The following is a 23,266-nucleotide window of genomic DNA, read 5'->3' as shown; positions in this document are numbered from 1 at the left end:
TCATGTTAATAATTGTTTAGGATGAATTCCTAAGGGTACACCCATTAAAGTTACATGTTAACTAATTTGCTTCAAAAACATTTGGATCAATTTACACCTCCTGCAGAAATTATATGAGATTATTCCTTTCATCACACCCTTGCTAAAATGCTATCATTAGAAAACAAAATCTCCACAAGTTATTTTGCATGAAAAAGAGACTATTTCACTGAATTGCGGTTAAATAGTTGCCCATATGTTTATTATCGAGTACTATTTATACTTTTGTGAACTATTACACATTCATATATTTAGTATTTTCCTTATTTGTATGACTCTTTAGCTAATAAAGAAATTACTCTTTAGCTACAATATTGGTACCAAATATTTCTCTCCAATTAGTTGTAGCCTCTTTTCTCTTTTTTCTTCTGGTTTGTGTGTTTTGCCTTATTCATTCTTAATGTTCAATTAGCATCTATTGAGCACTTATGCTTTGTCAGGCTCAGTACTGGAGCTGAGGATTCAATTCCAAACAAAGACAGACACAATCCATATTCTGTTATAGTTTCTACAGCATATCAGGGGTAACAGAAAATTAAACAAGCATTTATCAAAAATATATGAAATGTGCTAGATTAGGGAACCAGGTAAGAGGAAGCCACTGACATTCTTTACAGGCCATCCAACTCAGCTTAGAGGGATTAAAGAATTGTAGTTGGATGACAGGTGGAAATGAAAGAACAGAGCCAGCAGATGAAACTGGAGAGGGCAGAGGAAGGCAAGGGTGGAGGGGCTTGAGGCTTGTTAAGGAGTTTGGTTTTTATTACAAGGACTATGGGAAGTAATTTAATGATTGTGTAGTAGACGAGAAACATGATGATCCTTATTTTATAAAGATCCTTCTGGCTGCTGTGTGGAGAATGACTACAAGGAGATCAAGCCTGGAGATAGACCTGGTGGAATAACCCAAGTAAGAGCCAGTGATGGCCTGGATGGGCATTGTATCACTGGACACATTCCAGAAATATTTAGGGGATAGATTCCAAAGGACCTGGGAATGAGATGTGGGCAGCAAAGGGGGACAGCAGATTCCTAGGCTTCTGACTTGAGTAGCTAAAGTGAGGGCGCTATTTTTTTTTTTTTTTTTTCAGAAACGGTAGGAAGGAATCAGCTATAGATTTTTAAAAACCATATATGCATATAATAACATTCTTGGCAATTTGTTATTATGTAATACTAAGTCATTCATTGATATCTTTTTAAGTAAAATTTTGAATTTCATTTGGCCTTAAATAGAGACTTGTGATTTACTTTAGGATGGAACTTTTAGTCAGTCTAAATAACAAGAAATTAGCTTAGCCTTTGAGATTCCCCAGACTGATGAGAAACTGTTGGGTCTAATTATGTGCTTCTAACAACCCTAAAGTGATGTTCAAGATTTAGTTAATAATCATGACAAAGATGTTTTAAAAGAACAATTACTTATTATCTCCAAGGAATGCACATAAAAAATGATCCAGAGATGAGTTAAAATGTTGCCAGTTTGAAACATCTTTGTTTTACATATAGTGGCTCCTAGCAGGTAAATGAATTTGTGGTCTCTTCTTATACATCTTTAGAATTAGGCAAAAGGGAATGTATGTATGCACAAATGTTAGCCTCTTTGTTGGAAGGAAGAAAACCTTCTTAGAGGGGATGTTTCTCTCCATTTTTGGAGGGGGAAGTTGGTGCAGAAAGCAAAGAACCTAGGCAATTCTGAAAAGTACAGTTAACAAAATAAGATATAAATGATCTTGGCAAAAGTTCTGGAACACAAAACTTTTATTATAGTTATACACTAGTGTCTTTTGGGCTTACCTACAAGTACTAAAAAGATTGCTTGCTAAACAGTAGTTGGGGACATTTCTTATACTTTTATAACTTTCTTAATGGATCATTTGGAAGCTAAATAAATTCCTATGGGAGTATCATGTTCTCAGGTACACTAGACCCTCAAGCATAAATGTATGCTTCTGAAACTGGTTATGTTAACTTTAAATCCCAAGAGTGTTAAAATAGCTCGATCATTCTCTCTCTCTCTCTCTGTCTGTAATCATATCGTCTTGTAGAATATTGCTACAGTTTAATTTTGTGTCCTGCAAACGTCTTCACTAAATAATAATTTAATATTCTCTGGATTTAGTATTCAATCTGTTTTCAGTCTATGCATTCATTAAAGCAAGCAAATGGCTTTGGAAAGGGCATAGAGCCTTTCCAAAAGTGAATGTGGGTAACTGGCAAGGTCCTTATTGCCTAACCTTACCCCACAATGAAACATTTCTCAAAAAAAATTATTTGGTCTATCCTGTCAAAACTAGAAAAGACTCACATTCAAAGCATTTGTTTTCCATCACATGGACAGTTCAAATGGCTCTGGCTAAAGTAATTATGTGACTAATACGTCTGGCTTGAAGGCTGCTTGATCAAACCAGAACTATGTCTCTGAGACAGGTAATTAAAAGTTGTATTTATTATCCTGATTGGATAATACATATTATATTCATACATTATACATTATAGAATACATAATATATATGAATATATATTTATAATATGTATATCTCAACTAATTTCCTGAACACTAAGACTCTGAACTGAAGCTTCCTAGTTTGCTTTCTTTTTAACTCTAAAATAGTACAACAATGGGCTTTCCCAGTTTTTTCAATTTAACTCAACCCAATAAGCAATAGGCAGTAAGCCACAGGCAATCTATTCTGCAGAGTGTAGTGAGGACTTTGAACATGGTACAAAATGTCTTCTGATTTTCAGAACAAAGTTTGTCCTTAATTTTTCCCTGGTGATAAGGCCATTGTGAGTAGCACCACAACTTCTTGAGCCAAATGATTTGTTCAGCATGTTTCAAGGATTGGGGTGGAGAGCTGGGGAGGAACCATGTCTCATGTACACTTCGCTCCCTTGAATTAGTTTTCAATTTAGCACTGCAACATATTTTAATCTTTCTTGGACGTTTGCAACTTCATTTTACTTCAGTGCTTCAGCTATTTTGGTGATCTTTTGGGAAGTGATGGAAAGCTCACAATAGAATCCAGTCTCACCAACTTAGTTATCAGAATTGTGATAGTATCATTGATGGTTTGAAGTTTCTAAGTCTGTGTTTGCACTCAAACAAATATCTTCCCTACCTTTGTGTGTATGATTTCATAATCTCATGAGCTGTAAATACTGTGGAAAGGGATCTTTTTGCACCTAAGGTAGTTTACATTGGGAACAGGCATGTTGTTGAGAAACACAAGCTTGAAATGATTGTTTGTGCATCTAAGAACTTACTAACAAAAGATAGGCAAGACAGTAATTCTTTTATTAATGAACACTAACCAAAATTCTGAGAAAAGACCTTTGGGGTATGTGAAGAAGGACAAAAATATTTCTTTTCTATTTTTGGATTAGCAAAACAACTTGAAATTTAATTTTGAACTTACCTCCTTATCTTGCTTTCTGTAGTTCTTTCCTGTCATTTAGCCTCAATCCTTAGAACTTCTATGTTACCCTCAATGTACCACTGCAGCATGAGATTAATGTCTGATCCCCCCACACCACCAATAGCTCTATATACCATCCATGGTTATCTGCCTCCCTTAACATAGTCCAAACTCCCAATCCTGAGTGCAATTCATTCAGTCCATCATTAAGAGGAAAGCAATATGGTCAAGCAAATGAGGCTCAAATGTATTGGAAAATAGTCACACAACCTTCAAATTGGTATTCACATTTTAAAGAGAAGATGCTTTTCTAACCTAAATGAATCTAGGATTAATGTAATTCTGATGAGGAAAACAGGGTCAACTCCTCTAAGCTGCTTTTATTTATTCTTTTCCACCTTTTGCCTATAAGCTATTTAAAAGTCATTGATTTCTTCCTTCCTTCCTTTCTTTTTTTTTTGGTCTTTTTGTCCTTTGAGGGCCACACTCTTGGCATATGGAGGTTCCCAGGGTAAGGGTCGAACCAGAGCTGTAGCTGCCGGCCTATGCCAGAGCCACAGCAATACCAGATCTGAGCTGTGTCTGTGACCTACACCAGAGCTCAGGGCAACACCGGATCCTTAACCCACTGAGCAAGGCCAGGGATCGAACCTGTAACCTCATGGTTCCTAGTTGGATTCATTTCCACTGTGCCATGACAGGAACTCCCATTGATTTTTTTTTATGGTGACTCCCAAAACAATAGGAGTGGGGGATTCTAGTTCAGAAGGTAGGAAATAGAAGGGATAGACATTTCTAGGTATGGGTGGAGTATATAATGTGTTCATAAGTATGAAAACTGCCTGATCATAACAGAGTAAAGGGGAAAACCATTCACCAAGTCAGAAACCCCCACAAAGAGGTTTAAGTTGAATTAATATTTTACATAAATATTTTATATACTACAGCATGCTTATGAAATAATAAAGCATGATACATTTGATTAAAGCTTAACATAAAAGCTGGCCCTTTGTGTGTACAATTCACCCATCATATTTCAGTGGGGGAGAAGGTGCTATGATTGTCTCTTTCCTCTAACCCTTTTGCTATTCTATTGAAAGCTGGATCACATATTTAATCATCTTTTTTGTTACTTTGAATGACCGGATATAAGATCATGTCACATCCCAAGACCCCCAAGTCAGCAAATATTACCTTAAGATAAATAATTAGTTTAACAGCAATGGAGCATACTGACTCTGACACAAACTTCAGCATGGTAGCAGTAAAGCAAACTCAACCTTGTTTATATAAACTAGGCTCCAAGGAGAAAGACTGGACATCAAAAGATGTGATGGATAGTTATAGAAGAATTGGCTAGAAACCACGTTTCTCTCTATAAAACTTCCCACAATATGCAGGTTTTTCTTGGCTGGGAGAAGGAGACTTTCTAGGCAGTAGCACCCAATGCTTTTCAGTAACCATAATGGGAAAATCATAAGGTTCAAATTCATTTTAAAAGCTTTTCTGGGAGTGTTTAAGATTGCTAACAATTTTTCTCCTAGCAAAACACATGACAAACATTAAAAAAATGGAATGAATGTATATAGAGTTCCCTATATAATAGCCTTATTCATAGGTAATGGAGGAAGTTAAATGTTTCCCACCAAAAATATTTTTCTTCTGGGCTTCCTCTGGGCTGGAAAATCCACTATTAAAGATTTATAGTTTTGGCTCAAGCTTTCTGATTATTCCTGTTTTCTCCTGTCAAAGACTAAATACACCTAGTGGGAACATTTGTGAATGGTCATCATGGCTTTAAGGAGCACATCTAAATTCATTTATTCATTAAGCCAGCAAAAAGTTGCGTGCCAGGTATACCACTAGCACTGGGGATGGAAGAATAAGGTAAGCTTCCTGCCCTCCAGATGTGAACAGTCTTTTAATTCTTATCTTGAGCTAGAATCATGCATTTGCAGCATGAGTAGTATGAGTTTTCTTTTGGTCCATCAGTCTCTATAGCTCAGTATATCTGTGATGAAACATATTATATTTTCTTAAAAATTGGTTATATTTTCCACCTTTCTCAATTTCATCAGTGGTACCACCTTTCCCAGGCAATGGACCTTTCTTTTCCTGACAACTCAACTCCACATTCATCTTTGCTTTCTCAACTGCCTTAAACTCGAACTCACACAGATTAGCACTCAACTCTTTAATGATCCAATGCATCTCAATTCGCTTCTCAGGTATGTTATAAAATGCTCAAAGGCAAAGACCTCTTTTGTATCCTCTAAACCAGAGGTTCTTCAAGGCAGACCCCATAATAAACCATCCAGATGGATGTGATTAAGCTGAAGTTTGAGAACCTTTGCTCTAGACCATTGTGTCTCAAATTTTAACGTGTTTACAGATCACTTGGGGATTATGTTAAAATGCAGATACCAATTTAGTTGCTCTTAGATTGTGCACTTCTAACAGGCTCCTAGCTAATGCTGACATTTTGAGGGATAGTTTAAAGATGAAAGAAAGCAAGCCTACAGTCCCAACTACAGAGTTTGATCCATACGAAGGGGTTCAACAACATTTAGTGATTTCAATCAAAACTACACTTGTGTGAGTTTATACAACTGATTAAGTGCATCCACAACTGAGAGAAAATAATATTTAAAGGATAAGGAGAGCAAAGGAAGATAAAATCCACCTGTGTAACAATTTTACCCAATGATTTACCTGAACCCTCAAATTGACACATTTGTAAAGTCTTATTTTATTTTCTAATTTCTTATATATCTTTTTTCCCTAAATATCCCTGTACTTATAAGCAAATATGCTTATCTTTTCTTTGAAAAGAAAGTAAATCTATAGAATTTACCACAATGCCAGTCACTTTATTTGACATAAGCTAATTCAATTGAATTTCCCTGAGCAGATCCTTCTTTTTTAGGTACAGGAAAAAAAGGTATCTTTCTCCTATAATATTTAAAGTGTGGTACTAAAAGTTATAGAATTTCTATAGCTTATGTTTTTGAAACAACTGTAATATGTTCTAAATACTGCCCTTAGAGGAATATAATAGTAGAATGGCAAATGGAAGAGAAGAGAATACATCTTCTGAAAGAACCAACTAGTACAGATTCATCCTTAGGCCTTTTCAGGGATGCATGAATGAAATGAATGTCAATGTCCTGGCCCTGATGAGTTTTGTGTGAAACTATGACAACAGTATGCTTGTTTTTCTGCTATTTCAGAACTACACTTTCTTAACACAAAACCCTGTCACGCCTGGTACATGGCACACTCACCAAGCAGTCAAAAGCAATTAAATGAGTGGTTTGGACAAAGTCAATTTTTATACATTCCATAATTGAAAAAACAAGTTCAAGTAAACCTCAAACAAGACTTAAATTTAACAATCAATGGGTTTTATATTTCATGAGATTCAAGTATAGGCAAGTAACACCTATAGCGTGTTACTCTACATCTGTGACAAAGTTGGAATAAATAGTTGCTTAAATGATCCATTCCTGCCAAGATCCATCAATGTTATGACCTTCTTTGAAATTATGGTGAAAACAATGCTTTTATTACAGTTTTTTAATCATGAAGAGGAGAAAAGGACAAAAGTAACACGATTTCCCCTCAGTGACTCAGCTTTGTGGAAGCCTCTCCAATATTTTCACCTCTGACTGTGGTGGAACTTGTTCACAAGGGCATGGATGAACATTCAGTTCAGGAACCAGCTGTATGATTCAGAGAAAAAAAAACTAAGTGGACTAACTTATACCCCACATCAAACCAGAATTGAATGCTTTCCAGGGTTTTAAAGCATCTGGGGAGTTCCTGTCGTGGCTCAGTGGTTAAGGAATCCGACTAGGAACCATGAGGTTGCGGGTTCAGTCCCTGCCCTTGCTCAGTGGGTTAACGATCCGGCGTTGCCGTGAGCTGTGGTGTAGTTTGCAGACGCAGCTCGGATCCTGCGTTGCTGTGGCTCTGGCGTAGGCCGGGAGCTACAGCTCTGATTAGATCCATAGCCTGGGAACCTCCATATGCCACAGGAAGCAGCCCAAAGAAATAGCAAAAAAAAAAAAAAAGCATCTGGAAAATCTTTTTAACTTTGTCCCTTCTTTTGGTCCTATCTTTTCACTTATTTCTATCCAAGATGGGAGCTGGGTGGGGGAAAAGGCTGAAATGTCATGAGAAAGTTATATTCAGCTGAAGTTTATGTAAGAAGAACCAATGCTTTTTCCTACTTGACTTCCATTCCAATGTCGCATACTTAAGGACTGGTCTTCTAAGGGTGCCAGCATTCCCCTGAACCAAAATAAGCAAACATCCAATTCTCTTCCTCAAAATTCTCTTCCTCAAAATTATGTTTCATTATCCTGGGACCTTGACAGAATAAAAGAACACTGCTGAATTCTAAAAGGTTTTAACATTTATCTGGATATGCAATAATATGGAGGAATTTATCCATTAGATTTACCTTTTTTTCCATTTGAATCTTACCCTGCAAAATTCCTGACAAATCTGAATTATCCCCTGTAAAAAGAAGAGGCAATCAAAGGAAATGTTCCTCTTATTTTCCCAGAATTCCCAATCCACAGCCTAATCTAGAAGCTTAATGAGACTTAGTCAAGGGAATTCTGCTACAAGATATTGTCCCCACTGACATGATCATGTTGTTGGAAATCTCTTTGAATGAAGGCATTGAAGGCCTCTGTGAAAACAAATTTTATTGCTTTTGTATGTAAGAGACTCCAAAGAGTTTAAGACTGGCGAATTTTCCACTGTGGACTATACAAGTCTTTGTACCCCAGTCTCACCCACAACTGATCCTTCCCATCCCCTCTTACATGTGACCTTAACCCCTAATTCTTTCTCTTCATCTTGCTCAGTAAAATCCAGACTCCCCAAACAATGACTATTATTCTGCAAGAACAATCCCTCTATTCCCATTTCCGAAACTAGTTGGACTTCAGCCAACCCCTATTCTGCTAAGTCTAGCTGAACTTCGGCCAATCTCCTCCTGCTAAAGCCATGCAAAATTTTCCGCTTTCTCCAAGTAGAATATTCATTTGGAGCCTTCCTTCAGAGCTTTATGCTAATGGTTCTCTAGTTGATTTCTTCCACAGTTTTGCTGCTGAGGTTTGGGCAGGATTAGCCCCTTTGCTGCTCAGTCCAGGCCACTTCACAGAGAAGCAAATCTGTGGACCACACTGGTGTCTGCCTCTCTTGGTCTAAGCATTGCCTACACCTCTATTCTTCTTCTTTATTATCTTTGATAAACATCTGTTGGTTTGATTTATTCTACTAATAGAGATTCTCATAGTCATGGTAGGGCCATAGTGCCAAGGAGGTTTTGTTAGTTTGTTCAGGGCACCTAAACATAGGTTTAACATTATAAAGCCAATAGCACTAAACATTGGAAGCTTTGGGAGCATTTTAAAACTTCAGTGGCCACCCTGTGGAACTAGGGATATGGGTAAGACAGGGCCTTTGTATGAAAAGATTCAAAGATTCCAAATATTCAATGGTCAACACGTTTTTAATTAGTATGATGAAGCCACTTGAAAAAAAAGAAAAATCCTATAAAAGACAGCATAGTTATACAATGACTTCTCTTGAAGACTCCTTAGGAAAAGCTAATAAAAATGTGGAGGATCTAAAAATCCAAACTCAGGCTCTCTTTTTTCACTGCTGTGCCATCTTTGGACTGGCTCTCCTCCTGGCCCTCTGTATCTCAGCTTCCACCTTTCCCTGCCCTGCTTCTTCTTCTCCTCCTGCACCATCTCTTGACCCCCTTCCTTCTCTATCTTCCACTGCCCATTCCTAAATGCAGTCTTCTCACTGGAGAATATCCCCTCATAATATCTTTAAAAGTAGATGGAAATGATTCTACAGCTTTACACCTGGTCAAGATCAGATTTTAATAATGTGGCAAAGAACTTTCTGATCCATCTAGGGAAAAACAGAAGTTAGTTGAATACTTTAAGCACTGTCTTAAGAATTTATAGTCTGGGCTTCCCTGATCTCTATCACTTAGATCCTTTCTATGTGAGACCCAGAGATGCTAAAAATTGGTTTGAAAAGTAGGATGGATTGATTTCAAAAATGATATTTTTTTTTAAAAAAGGACGAAATTTAACTGTAGGTGGATATAAAAAGTATAAAAATAGGATAAGATTTCTTAACAGCTATTCCTGAGGTCTTTCTTGTCAAAATCCATTGGTCAAAAATCCAGTTATATGAGGAGGGGGGAAAAATAGATCCAGCCTTGATTTCAGAAATAGATTAACTGCCATCTTCCAGAATATTCTTTTCTCAGTAGGAATGAAGATAGCACAACCACACTGACTACCTTCTTCGTTGAAGTTCTTAAACCTGAAGTGACAGATTTAGTTAGAAAACAGAATATAGGATGCTTTCTCTCCGAATTCCAGACTTTGGTGAGCACTCTGAGGATATTTTGGCTCAGAAAAACAAAATTACAGATTAAATTGATAACTTCTGAGATTAAGCAATTAAATAAACAGGAACAAAAACATCTCTATGGTTATTGTAGACAAAGATATCTGTGGATATTAGAAGGAAAAAGGCACTGGAAATCCCTTCCTCTGCCTTAACTTGAAAGACAGAATCCAAAATAAAAAAGGATAAACTTTGACTCCCTTTTGAGTAAGTAAATCCTCTGGTTTTCCAAAATTGCCCTTAAAACAAAAAAAGAGAAATTTTCATGCAGTCGTAAAAAAAAAAAAAAAATCTAGAATCTTCCTTTTTAAATAGTAGACCTACACATTCTACCATAGACCCAGCTTTCCATCATTCCTTCCTTGGAATAACCAAAACATGTCAATGGTAGGAATCTTAGATACTCCTCTCATTGGTCAGCATGTTCTTCTGCACAAGGATTCCACTCTGGTGAATCTGTTGAAGTGAGGACTACTTTGCAAATGGGGTGTCACTCTTAAATGGGCCCTATCTTTCTGGAAGTCTATAGATGAGAATTATTTGATGTTGGTTCAAATTGATTTTCTAGTACTCATGTTCCTGCCTGGCACAGACTCACCTAGAGTTTTGTGTAATTTAAAAAATGCCTTTCGAAAAAGCTCATATGCTTGTATTCCCCAATTACCATAGACCATTCTGTTTGTATTTGAAAGATCCAAAGACAAACTTTGAGGGTTCTAACTCAACAGCACAATGGGCTTCACACACCCATCACTTATAATAGCCTCTCACTTTATCCTACAGCCACAGCAGCAAAGTTAACTGAAGCTTCTACTGAATTTGTCTTAGGATCTCCACTTTACCTTTTAGTCCCTCATGTCATTCAGATCTTAGTCTTCACTGAAAACTGCTATGCTGACCTTCTCTTCTCACACATATTTCTATCCATTGCTCTAGTACCAAAAGCCCTCCAACTTTCTTCTTCTCTCAAAGAAGGAAAAGCTCACCATTGCCATGCACTTACTTGGGAATTTTCCTTGCCTCTCACTCTGATCTCCATGAAACTCTTTTAGACAACCCAGATTTAGAACTATTTATAGAAGGAGCCTATTTGAGAACTGAACAAGGAGGCTATCAAGCTCAGTAAGTGATTGCAATTTCCTCAGACTAATTTGAATATTATCTTTTCTCAGAGGGAAAATCTATACAAGTTGCTGAAACTGTAGCACTTACTACAACCTGCCAGTTAGGTAGAGATAAGATTGCAAATATCTATACATATAAAAAAGATGCTTTGGGGGTAATTCATGACTTTGATATGCTTTGGATGAAGTACGGCTTCTTAACTGCATCTGGTTTTCCAATTAAACATGGCAGTCACATAAAAATCCTATTGGATGCCTTGTTTTGCCAAAGGAATTGGCTATATTATGGTTGAGCCCCACAGTAAAAAGCAGACTCAAGGAGCAAAGGGTAATGCTTTAGCAGATTACTGTACTAAATGAGCTGCTTTAACACCTCCAGGCTGTCCAACAAGTCCAAGAATCAAAGCCAAAACTAACTCCTAGCTATTGGCATCAGAAATTGAGTTAACTCCAGGATTAAGTATTTGATTCTGAAAAAGTGTACTGAAAAAAGCAAATTGTTTGCTTCTCTCAGAAAGCTATGGCAGCACCAAATGATCTCTTGGTCTGCCCCAAGATTTGAAATGGATCTTCTCAAAACGTGTTACATCCTGTGACCCACTATAGAAAGGAAGATTTTAAAACCACTGAAAATAAACATTGGTGGCAATAAGTATATTTCTGGTGTATTTCTCATCTGTCACACCTATCATCCTGAAAAAAAATTGTAAAGCTGCAGCATAAACATAAGACAAAACTTTTAGGACCTTTTGAACATCTATCTACAAATGGGTTTCATTCAAATACTCATTTCATATAGTTATGAATATGTCCTTACTAAGGTGTTTGTGTTTCCTTCTAGAAGACTTTCATTGTCATAAAGTGACTCCTTTGGTAGTAGCAAAGAAACATTTAGACTTTGTGTTTTCCACTTGGCAATATCTACCTATTTGTCTAGTGACTGTGGTACCAACTGAGACTTGTGAATCTATCTAAAGAACTTTAGTTGCCAAGGCCAAAGGCTTTCCTTTAGTTCTCATGGCCATTAGGGCGAGTCTAACAGGAATGCATAGACTATCCGCATATGAACTTGTCACTGGATGCTCATTGCATGGAGGGATCTCACTCCCTATCTTCACTGCTCTTTTATACTACAACATGGAAAAATACTGTAGGGTATGAATGCAGCATACTTAAGTTCATAATCAACAGGTCCAAGCAGCTTCTCCACATGATGAAGCACAGGAAATCCTGCATGACCTTCAGCCTCAAGTCTTGGATTAATGGAAACAACAACAACACAAGACTCTTCTCAAACTTAATTGGAAAGGACCATACCTGGTGTTGTTAACCATAAACACTGCAGTAAACTTCAAGGAATAAATCAGTGGATCCCTGTCTCCAGTGAAAAAGTTATCATACATTTATCTCCTGGCCTTCTATATTAACAGGAAATCCAAACCTGAGGATCCCTTGGAATCTTCCAGAAGATGACAACATGAAGGTGATAGCATTTCCAAGATCTTTGGAGCAAGCAGCCAGCTTCTAGGAGTGGACAGCTTCCACCCAAGATCTTTAGTTCAAGACTGCCTGAACCTTAAGAGTAATGAACTACCACATCCTTCATCTCTTTTTCCTATTTTTCAGAGCCATTTTGAGATTCTTAAAGTTTCTCTCCACAGTTTTGTCTCTCTGGGTAAATCAGGAGGATGGACAAGCATTATACAAAGCTACTGAGGTCAAATTTCCCTTCTCTATAGACTCAGGGCAGAGATGGGATTTGTTTTCTGGGATAATCCCAGATGGGGCAGGATCTTGGCTAAGAGGCATTGTCCAAGGACTTCTGATAATTCTCATGTCAACACTTGTCTCCATAGTCATTTGCTATAGCCACTCTAAAATTTTAAATGCTTCAGCCACTCACTTGGTAAGTGATTAAAGTTCAATTACAAAGGCAAAATTCACCAGAAGGACAGGAAAAAGAGGTACAGTGTTACAAAAAGCCCCCGTGGCATCATTACCAATGAGTCTGTGACTATAACTGCCTAAAGTGATAAAGACTTAAGAGAACTGAAGAAATTGAGATCTGGGTAGACGAGACTCAATCTCGCATTGACTTAGAGGAAGGACTATAAGAATTTTCCACTGTGGCCTTCTCATGTTCTCTCTCCTTCAGCTGTTCCTCCATACCCCTCTTGCACATGACTTTAGCTCCTGTTTATCTTCATCCTTCTTGAGAACATCCAGGCTGCCCAAAGACTGGCTGCCGATCCACAAGAATAAGTTGCCTTTTCCCATCTGAACTCTGCAATGGGAGAGTGAGAAGGATGGAACAGTGTTTGGGAAAGGAATAATGTCCAGGGAAAATGAGTAGTGACAAGAAAACAAGGGGAAAGAATTCAACCACTGATTTGGAGAGCCTAGGAAAATATCACAAATACACCCATGCACAGCTTTGCATGAGGTGGTAACCATCGTAGAGAATCATATTTGGAACAGAAGTATATGAGGCTGTGACTTAGAGACCTCAAAAAGAAGTTCTTATATCTTTCTCATAACAGTTGAGGTTTGGCCATGTCTCTGATATATATATATATCATATATATATATAGGTTTTGGGGAGAGAAGAGGAGGCAGGAGGAATGATAGAAGCATAGCCTATAGTGGAAATTTTCCATTTACCTCACAGATCCACTTCCTATCCTGCAGCCTCCTGGTGTGCTGGGTGGCTATCCATATGGACTGCATCAACGATTTCCCTTCCTTCCATTCTTCCACTGGGTTTGGCTAGGAGAAGGCATTGGCAAGAGATCTGGAGAGCAGGAGCAAAGTAAGGTCAGGATATTTATTCCCTCGCCTTCCCAGCTGTGCTCCTCAACTAAAGGCCACAGCTCCTCTCAGATGGCCCTCTCCACACAGCTCTCTTGGATCCTGAAACCACTTCCTCCCCTCATCCATCCAGGCTGGGTGTTGGGTAGTGATGGACCGCTGTCCCATCCATCGTTGCTTTTCCTAAACTCTGCCCACATTTTAGTAAACAGTTCCTTTATGGGTTCTCCTTAAATGACCCAATTTGAAAATGCCATTTGATTTCTGGCTGGTCTATTTCTGGAGAGTGGGATGAGAGCCATGTTTCCAGGATCAGAGTCACATGGAAGCAGTGAGCCCTAGAGGTAGAGATATCTTCATGGAACTTCCTGGGCATCAAAGCAGCTCAGCTTTATCATGTAGTGATAGGATGAGAAGGACCAGGAAGACAGGAAAGAGAGGCATGTGGCAGAGGTTAGAGCACAGAATCTGAAGCCAGACAGCCTGAGTCAGAATCCTTACTCTTTCCAGTAGCGGGCAAATGCCATTACTTCTGTGCCTCACTGTCCTTGTCTATAAGGTGGGATAATAATAGGACCTGGATTAAATGAAATATACATGTAAAATACAACAGGTTCTGGGACTTTTTTTTTTTGGTACAAAATGTGTTCGTTTACTAACTTTACTTTTGTCATACAATGCCAATCTCTTCAGTATCTAGAGACTAGATATTATAAAAATGGGACCCATTTGTCAAGTATATACATAACATATACAGTAAAATTAAACAAAATGCATGTAACATAGAGCAATGGATAAATTGAAAATTTTCAGTAAACACTAGCAAAGTACACGCTAGCAAAACATTTTTTGCAATCTTCCCTCCTACCTCCCTTAATCCAATGAACAGTTGCACAGAGTACACTGTTCAGAGAGGAGGTTTAACAATTCCATTTCTAAAGGTAGTATTTCCCATCAGGTTTTTCTTTTTCTTTTCTTTTTTTTTTCTGTCTGTACCCCAAGCATGTGCAAGTTCCTGGGCTGGGAATTGAACCTGCACCACAGCAGCGACCCAAGCTACTGTGACAATTCAAATTCTTAACTTGCTTTGCCACAAGGGACTCCATTCTCATCAGTTTTTAAAAGCTCTTTACAAGAAGATCTACTTCTACTACTTCACTTTTAAATACCTCAAGCACTTCTAGATATCTAGAAAGACTAGATAGTTCATATAAGAACCTACTTGTCCACTATTTACATAGCACTGTCAAATAAAATTGTGCACATGTAACAATGGTTATAATCTGAGGTATCTTCTAAATATGACCATTTTGGTCTGAACCACTTCCTCCCCTTCCTTCCTTCTCTCCACCACCAATCCAGTGGACAAGCACAACCATGGGTAATGTGTAGAGGTGGTTGAACGAATTCATATCCAAAGTCATTTACAAAAGACAAGCTTTCCTATGAATTTCAACACAAAGTGTATGAAACGTGCGAATTTTGCTACTTTGTCATACACTGGCAACTTCTTTAACCTCTAGAGACTAGATGTTGCAAAATTAGGACTCATTTGTCGATTATATACTCTATATAGACAGCCAAACAAAATGCTCCTAACATAAAAAAAATGGTTTTGGGAGTTCCCATCGTGGCTCAGTGGTTAGCAAATCCGACTAGGAACCATGAGGTTGCGGGTTCGATCCCTGGCCTTGCTCAGTGGGTTAAGGATCCGGCGTTGGCATGAGCTGCAGTGTAGGTCGAAGACTCGGCTTGGATCTGGTGTTGCTGTGGCTGTGGTGTAAGCTGGCGGCTACAGCTCCGATTAGACCCCTAGCCTGGGAACTTCCATGTGCTGTGGGTGCGGCCCTAAAAAGACAAAAAAAAAAAAAAAAAAAAAAAAAAAAAAAGATTAAAAAAAATGGCTTTGTCTGAAAATGTCCAAGTGCAAACACACTATCATATCATGAATACTCTAGCATATTACTTTTTGAAATGCTTTCCTTCCCACCTCTTCCAAACCACTGAACAGATGCAGGCAATAGTATACTGCTCACAGAGGTGGTTTAACAATCCCATTTCCAAAAGACAGTATTTCCAATGAATTTTAGCAAAAAGATATGTACAAAGTGGTATTTTACTACTTCTACATTTCATATATGTTGGGCACTTCTAAACGTCTAGATGGACTAGATGTTTCAAATAAGTCCTTAATTTGTTCACTATATACCGAGCAGTCTTGAATAAACTGCACACATATAATCGCTATATTCTGAAAGTGTCTTTGAAATATGAGCATTCTAGTTTAAGATCGGACCCCTTCCCTTCTCTCACCTCTCCACTAACCCAGAGGGCTATAATGCTCACATTTTCGGAAGACAATCTTTCCTAGAAATTTTAACATAAAATGCACAAAATGTATGAATTTACTAACTCTGTTTTTGTCATATGCTTGCAACCTCTTTAACATCTAGAAAGACCAGATGTTGTAAATGTACACTGTTCAAAGAGGTGGTTTGGCCAACGCTCCTTCCCCCCAATAAACAATATTTCATATGAACTTCAACAAAAGATATTTACAAAATGTCTTTTTACTCTCTCTTTTAACATACATCAGACACTTCAGAATATCTAGAAAGACTAGATATTTCAAATGTCAGTACTGTATATATACAAGTACTATATATGTACTATATATTATAAAAGTACTACTATATATATAAAGTATATATAAAACGCACACACAAAACAATGGTTACAATATGGAAATGTCTTCTAAGTAGGACCAGTCTGGCATAGAACCTTCTTTTTCTTCCTGCTCAAGGTCTTCCACTCCAAGTCCACTAACCCACTCTGTCGACCTCTGTGTCTCCTGATATCACTTCTAGAGGTGATCAAACAATTCCATTTCAGAAAGTCATTTTCAGAAGGCATTTCTTTTCTTTTTTTCTTCTTTTTGTCTTTTTAGGGTCACACTGGGGGGCACATGGAAATTCCCAGGCTAGGGGTTGAATGGGAGCTGCAACTGCTATCCTACACCTCAGCTCAGTGGGATCCCCAACCCACTGAATGAGGCCAGGGATGGTATTCACATCCTCATAGATACTAGTGAAGTTGATTGCTGAGCCACGGCAGAAACTCCCAGAAGGCATTTTTTTTATACTTTTTTTTTTTTTTAATAAATGGGCATTTTTACAAGACATGACTTTCTAACTCTATTATGCGTGGTTGGCAACTTCTTTACATCTAAAAGGCCTTGATGTAGCGAAAGTTTTCTTTTAAAAGGTGGGGGGAAGAGTTGAGAGCAGCTTTTTCATAAACCGCCAGTCAATCTTCCCAGTGGGTGGTGGGCTCTTCCCATTGGCCATTGAGGCGCTTTATTAACGATTTCTGTCTTAAAGGTCTTGGTAGAGCAGCAGCCAATGCCCGTCAACGGGGGCTCCGGTCACCCTCAGAGCCTTTTAAGGCCTTGGTCCGTCGTCTTCGGGACTAGGTGAGGTCTGGTCTAACTGAGACAGACCAGTCACCCCTGGTCCGTGAGGCTCCTAAGGCCTCACATAGATGCGCCTTCTCGGGCTGTCGAGGCTCTAACAGCCCAGTGGCCGCCATCCTTCTCGCCCCAAGGCACCACCTCCTGGGCAGCTGAGCCCAGGCTTCGCCTACGCCCTGAGGCGTTTAGCCAAGAGAAGAGGCGGTACGCAAAGTCCTAGTTCCACTGGCCACCACCATTTGGTAGCTGAGGTTGCGGTGGGGGAGAGACTCCAAGGCTCCGAGCCACCGTGGGTGACCGAAGCGACCGCTCTGGGCTCTGCGGGCCGCAACCCAGCTTGTCCAGGGGGACGGGGAAGCTCCTGCACCTGCGCGAGGCCCCAGGGCATCGGGGCAGAAGGCCCAGCCGCTTCTCACCGTGCCCCCCTGCTGGAACTTGAAACTTGGGACTTTGTGATTCATCAATAAATATAACCTGAGTAATAATTGCTGTTAAATACCAAGGACCAGATAAGATGCTCATTGCTTTAGAGGATTTCTGTGCAGACACATGAAATCAAAAACAAAGGCCCTTCTAATGAAGAATCTGGCTTACCTCTTCCCATTCCCCTTATGCCCCAGAACTGAACAAGCTGATAAGAAACCTTGGGTGCTCACCAATTTGGTGCCAGCTAAACCACAAGCCCTTGCTGGGAGGGACTCTGAGAGTCCTCATACCCAGTCCTAATCCCTAAGAACGATAAAAACCCCTTCTAATTTCCTTGCCTTTTTTTTTTTTAATAATTTAGTGGGTTTTTTTCTTTTTCTTTTTCTTTTTTTCATTTTTGGACGTGACCATGGCATGGGGAAATTTCCAGGGCCAGGGATCAAATCCGTGCCTTAGCAGCGACTGTTGACAACACTGGATCCTTAACCTGCTGCACAAGAGAAAGCCATTCTTGTTATTTTATTTTATTTTATTTTTTATTTCAGATTTGCTTGAGAAGCCTGTCGTGCTCTCCCCAGACACCTCAATTAGGTAAGTAAAAAGGCTTTTTATATACCCTTTTGGTGTGCATGTGTGATGACACATACATGCAGTACCAATATTGGAAGCAAACTTTAGGTGGGGATCCATCTGCCTCTGCAGGTGACATAATAGCCTTCCATTCAAAACATCTTGGCACTAAAACCCCTGATCTACCACCCTACCTCAGACCCACCTTGAGGCAGAGAAAGAAAACCTTGAAGTTACTGAACTCATTTTCCTTTCTACAGTAAATGGACATCTCAGAAATAGAAAATAAGTTGAATCACAGAAAATGAAATTCTCTTTCTTTCCTACTTTTGAGTTGCAGACTGAGATTCACATCTGCTATGTCAGGTTACCTGACACTTTAGTCACTGCAGGGCACGGTCTTGTCCAGCCTTAAAAGTCTCCCAGGCAAAGCAGAATGAGGGCTACAAAAGAGGAAAGACCCAGTAGTACCTAAGGTTTGAGAACTTTGATGCTGAACGGTGCTGCTTCATTAACACTTCCTTCTCCTGACTTCCAAATTGATAACCACCGCCTGTGTGCCTTATATCTTTACCAGCCCCTTCCACACCAGCAGTTTCCTTTTCCTCCTTAATGTCCTATCTCTCTTTTTTGGTAAGTTATAAAAGTATTCTAACATGCTCATGTGGATAGTCCCCTTGCGGGTATGGCTTAGCCCAGAAGAGTCCCAGGGATAGACAGAGAATCACTAGAGGAATTTAAAGAAAAATTGTAGATGCTGGGAGCTGATTTCAGACTGGTGAACTGAGAGTTTTCTGACCTGGGACAGATAGGGATGGGAAGATGTATGTTGGGAACATGTATGTTTAAAAGTTCTCCAGGTGATTCCAATGATGAATCAGGTATAGAACACACTGAGCAGATTAATTTTGTGATACTGGATTATATTGATTCAGGGACATTTGGCCCAAGGATATTATAATCCCACCCTTTGCTCATTGCTCTGTCATCAGTATATGACAGAGTACACAGTTTGACTGGCAATATGTTAAAGAGTTGTCATCAATATGGAGAAATTCTAGATAGCAGAACAACTTTGACATAGCTGAGGGAAACATCTCACAGTTTTCTCATGAATTAGCTAAAAAAGAAAAAAAAGTTCAAACGATCAGTCCTTTATCCATTTTGTACTAAATATTGTTAGAGGAATGGTCAGTACAAAGGAAAATGACAGCAATTGAAACTGCACATGATGAAATTATTTAGAGACAAAAATGTGACCAAAGAATCATGCTTTGATGCTCACATTGAAACATGCAAATGTTAAACGGACAAATTAGACTTGGAAGAAGTAATCAACACTAAATAACTGCCAACAACTGCATTGACACACGTTAAATTTTATTATTGCCTAGAAATTGAAAGAATCCAATTTTTTTGACTAAGTTTAGTTATGAATAATTTGATCTGAGACAATTGGATTTGGTACAAATAATGACTATAAAAGAAATCCTGCAATTGCAGAAACTATAATCAGTAAAATTTGATATGAACAACAAAGAGAATAAAACCACATTGAGTAACTTTTTCATTTAAGCCTTATGTGGAAAATAATTGATTCCAATGAAAAGAATTTCAGTAAATTAAAAATTAAAATGGAAAAAATTAGGAGTATCTTAATGCCTTGGAATAAAAATGTTATCAAAGATTTAAAGTAGCTTAATAATGTTAGCTCTAAAAATATTTTCTTAATGAGTATTTTTATCTATGTAAGCATAATTTTGATGTAAAGTTTTTTAATCTTCATCACAGGGGTCAATATATTCTCAAATCAGAAAGGACACAGGATCAAAATGGATACGTCAAAATAAAAGGTTCAAAACTTTCTGCATCCAGTTATTTATTGTGGTATAATAAATAAGAAAGGAGTGGTCAGAAAAAGTCTAGAGCATGGGGGTAAACCCAAGAAAGGCTGGCATTCATGGATTCCCACCACTTCAGGTTCATGGCCATCCAGATGGCAGGATAAAGTGTGTGTGCCTAGCAGAAAGACAGAAATCCTTAAAAATTTTCCCTTGGCCTCTCTCTGCCTATCTATGTTCTTAGTGTGGGAATTGATCCATAACTCTAAGTCTTGAAGTTGAAAGAAGTAATCATCTTTCAAAATGCAAACCCAACTATAAAATAAGGGAAATAATAACAAGTGTTAGGGAAGATGTGGAGAAATTGGAACCCTCTACACTGCTGGGGAGATTGTAAAATGGCACAGCCGATTTGTTTTAAGTTCATTAATTAATTTTAAAAGTATTATTGATTTACAATTTCGTGCCAGTTTCTGCTATACAGCAAATTGACTCATTTCACACACACACACACACACACACACACACACACACACACACACACACACACACATTTTTTTTTCATCTTGGCATGTGGAAATCCCTAGGCCAAGGATTGAACCCACACCACCAGCAGCAACCCAAACTGCTGCAGTGACAATGCCTGATCCTTATGCCACTGAACTGTAGGGGAACCTCTTTTTAAATATTCTTTTCCATCATGGTCTATCCCGGGAGATTGGGTATAGTTCTCTGTGCCAAGGAGTAGGGTCTCATTGATTATCCTTTCTAAATGCAGTAGTTTGCCTCTACTAACCCCAAACTCCCGGTCTGTCCCAAGCCCTCCGCCTTCCCCCTTGGCAACCACAAGTCCATTGTCTATGTCTGTGAGTCTGTTTCTGTTTCATAGAGGTTCATTTGTGCCATATTTTAGATTCTGCATGTTAAGTGATGTCTTGTGGTACTTGTCTTTTCCTTTGTGATCTGCTTCACTTAGTGTGATAATTTCTAGTTGCATCCATGTTGCTGCAAATGGCATTATTTCATTTGTTTTTAAGGCTGAGTAGCATTCCAGTGTATATATGTACAGAACATCTTCTTAATCTAATGTTGATAGATATTTAGGTTTTTTCCATGTCTTGGCTATTGTGAATAGTGATGCTATGAGCATAAGAGTGCATGTATCTTTTTGAATTATAGCTCTGTCCCGATATATGCCCAGGAGTAGGACTGCTGTATCATAGGTAATTCTATTTTTAGTTTTCTGAGAAAACTTCACACTGTTTTCCTTAGTGGTTGTATCAATTTACATTCCAACCAACAGTGCAGGGGGTTCTCTTTTTTTCCACACCCTCTCCAGCATTTGTTATTCGTAGCCTTTTTTTTTTTTTTTTTGTGGCCACACTCACGGTGTATGAAAGTTCCCAGGCCTAGGAGTGAAATCAAGCCGCAGCTGCAACCTACACCACAGCTGTGGCATTGCCGGATTCTTTTAACCCACTGCACCAGGCCAGGAATTAAACCTCTACCTTCACTGCTGTCAGATTCTTAACCCAATGTACCACAGTGGGAACTCCTGTAGACTTTTTAATGATGGCCATTTGGACTGGTGTGATTTGGTAGGTACCTCATTGTAGTTTTGATTTGCATTTCTCTAATAATTAGTGATGTTGAGCATCTTTTCATGGTGGCACAGTCACTTTGGAAAACAGTCTGGCAGTTCCTCAGAAAGGTTATACATAGGTTACCATATGATCTAGCAATTCTGTTCCTAGGTATTGTTCCAGAAGAGACAATTTGAATGTCTATCACTCAATGAATGGTTAACAAATTTGTAGTATATCCATACAATGAAATATGATTGGGCAGTGAAAAGAAAGTACTGATAAATGCTACAACATGGTTGGACCTTGAACATATTAAACTAAGTGACAGAAGCCAGTCACAAAAGACCACATATTGTATGGCTTCATTTATATTAAGTGTCCAGAATGTGCAAATCTTTAGAGATAGGAGGAAGGTTAGTGCTTGGGTAGGACTGGAAGATGTTGAGGAGAAAATGGAAAGGAAATGCTAATGAGTACAAAGTTTCTTTTGGGGGCGATTAAAAAATATTCTAAAACTGATCATGGTTATGGTTGCACAATTCTGTGAACATACTAAAAATCATTGATTTGTACATTTTAAATTAGTGAATAGTATGGTTTGTGTGTTGTATCACAATAAAGACTGTATTAGAGGGAGTTCCCATTGTGGCTCAGTGGTAATGAACCTGACTAGGATCCATGAACACGCGGGTTCAATCCATGACCCCACTCAGTGGGTTAAGGATCCAGCCTTGCCATGAGCTGTGGCATAGGTCACAGATGCAGCTTGGATCCTGTGTTGCTGTGCTGTGGCATAGGCCAGCAGCTATAGCTCCGATTTGACCTCGGAGCACTGGGAACTTCCATATGCTGCAGGTGGGGCCCTAAAAAGACAAAAAATAAAAAGACTATATTAGAAATGCAAATCTCCACAAATGGAGTCCCATTCTAAAGCCTCGGGAGGTCGGTTTTTATCTCTAGGGTGTCCTCTTCTGTGTAAGGGCAATGATAATGATACCTGATAGGGATGTTGAAGAATTAATAAAGCAGTGTACGTGAGAATGCTTACACACCAAACAACATGCATAGAAAAAAAAACAGCTAACTGCCTAGGATCTGTGCTTTTCCTTCTATAGCATAGAATTGGCATAGGGAAAGAGTTGCTCAGGCAGAGACTACAGTTTCCATGGCTTCTCGCATCCAGTTTTACCAGGATCTAGGTCTGGCAATGGTATAGAAGTGATATGTGTGGTCAAAATGTTTAGGCAACTGCTCTTTCTGTCTCATTCTTTCCTTTTATAACTGATGCCGAGCGACTGATAAGAAGCGTGGAGCCATAAGATGGGAGATTCCTGGATCATTAAATCCCTCTGTGGGAAAATCCACTTGCCAGCGACATACACCACATTGGGCTGATCCTCTCAGTGAGAAATAAGTTTCTATTTGGATGAAATGTTTTTGTTTCAGTAGCTAGAGTTACCTTCACTAATGCAAAAATTTAAGTAGGCCCTTAGTAATTTTTTTTATGGAATGATTTTTATTTTTTTCCATTATA

At 38.7% G+C, this 23,266-nt stretch overlaps 1 protein-coding gene across 8 annotated transcripts in view; it reads left to right on the top strand.

Annotated features, from left to right (window-relative positions):
- The window catches only part of TSPAN8 (tetraspanin 8), a 272,045-nt gene that overhangs the window by 142,663 nt on the left and 106,116 nt on the right, over window positions 1–23,266 (top strand). For all 8 annotated transcript variants that reach the window (XM_021091998.1, XM_021091997.1, XM_021091999.1 and 5 more), the window contains one exon: window positions 18,281–18,326. The gene's annotated coding sequence lies outside the window, so the exon portion shown is untranslated. The remainder of the gene's footprint in view (window positions 1–18,280; window positions 18,327–23,266) is intronic.

This window comes from Sus scrofa, chromosome 5 (genome assembly GCF_000003025.6).
Source record: "Sus scrofa isolate TJ Tabasco breed Duroc chromosome 5, Sscrofa11.1, whole genome shotgun sequence".
Classification (NCBI taxonomy): domain Eukaryota; kingdom Metazoa; phylum Chordata; class Mammalia; order Artiodactyla; family Suidae; genus Sus; species Sus scrofa.
Note: the sequence above shows the minus strand (reverse complement) of the source record. Positions and strands in the feature narration are given on the sequence as shown.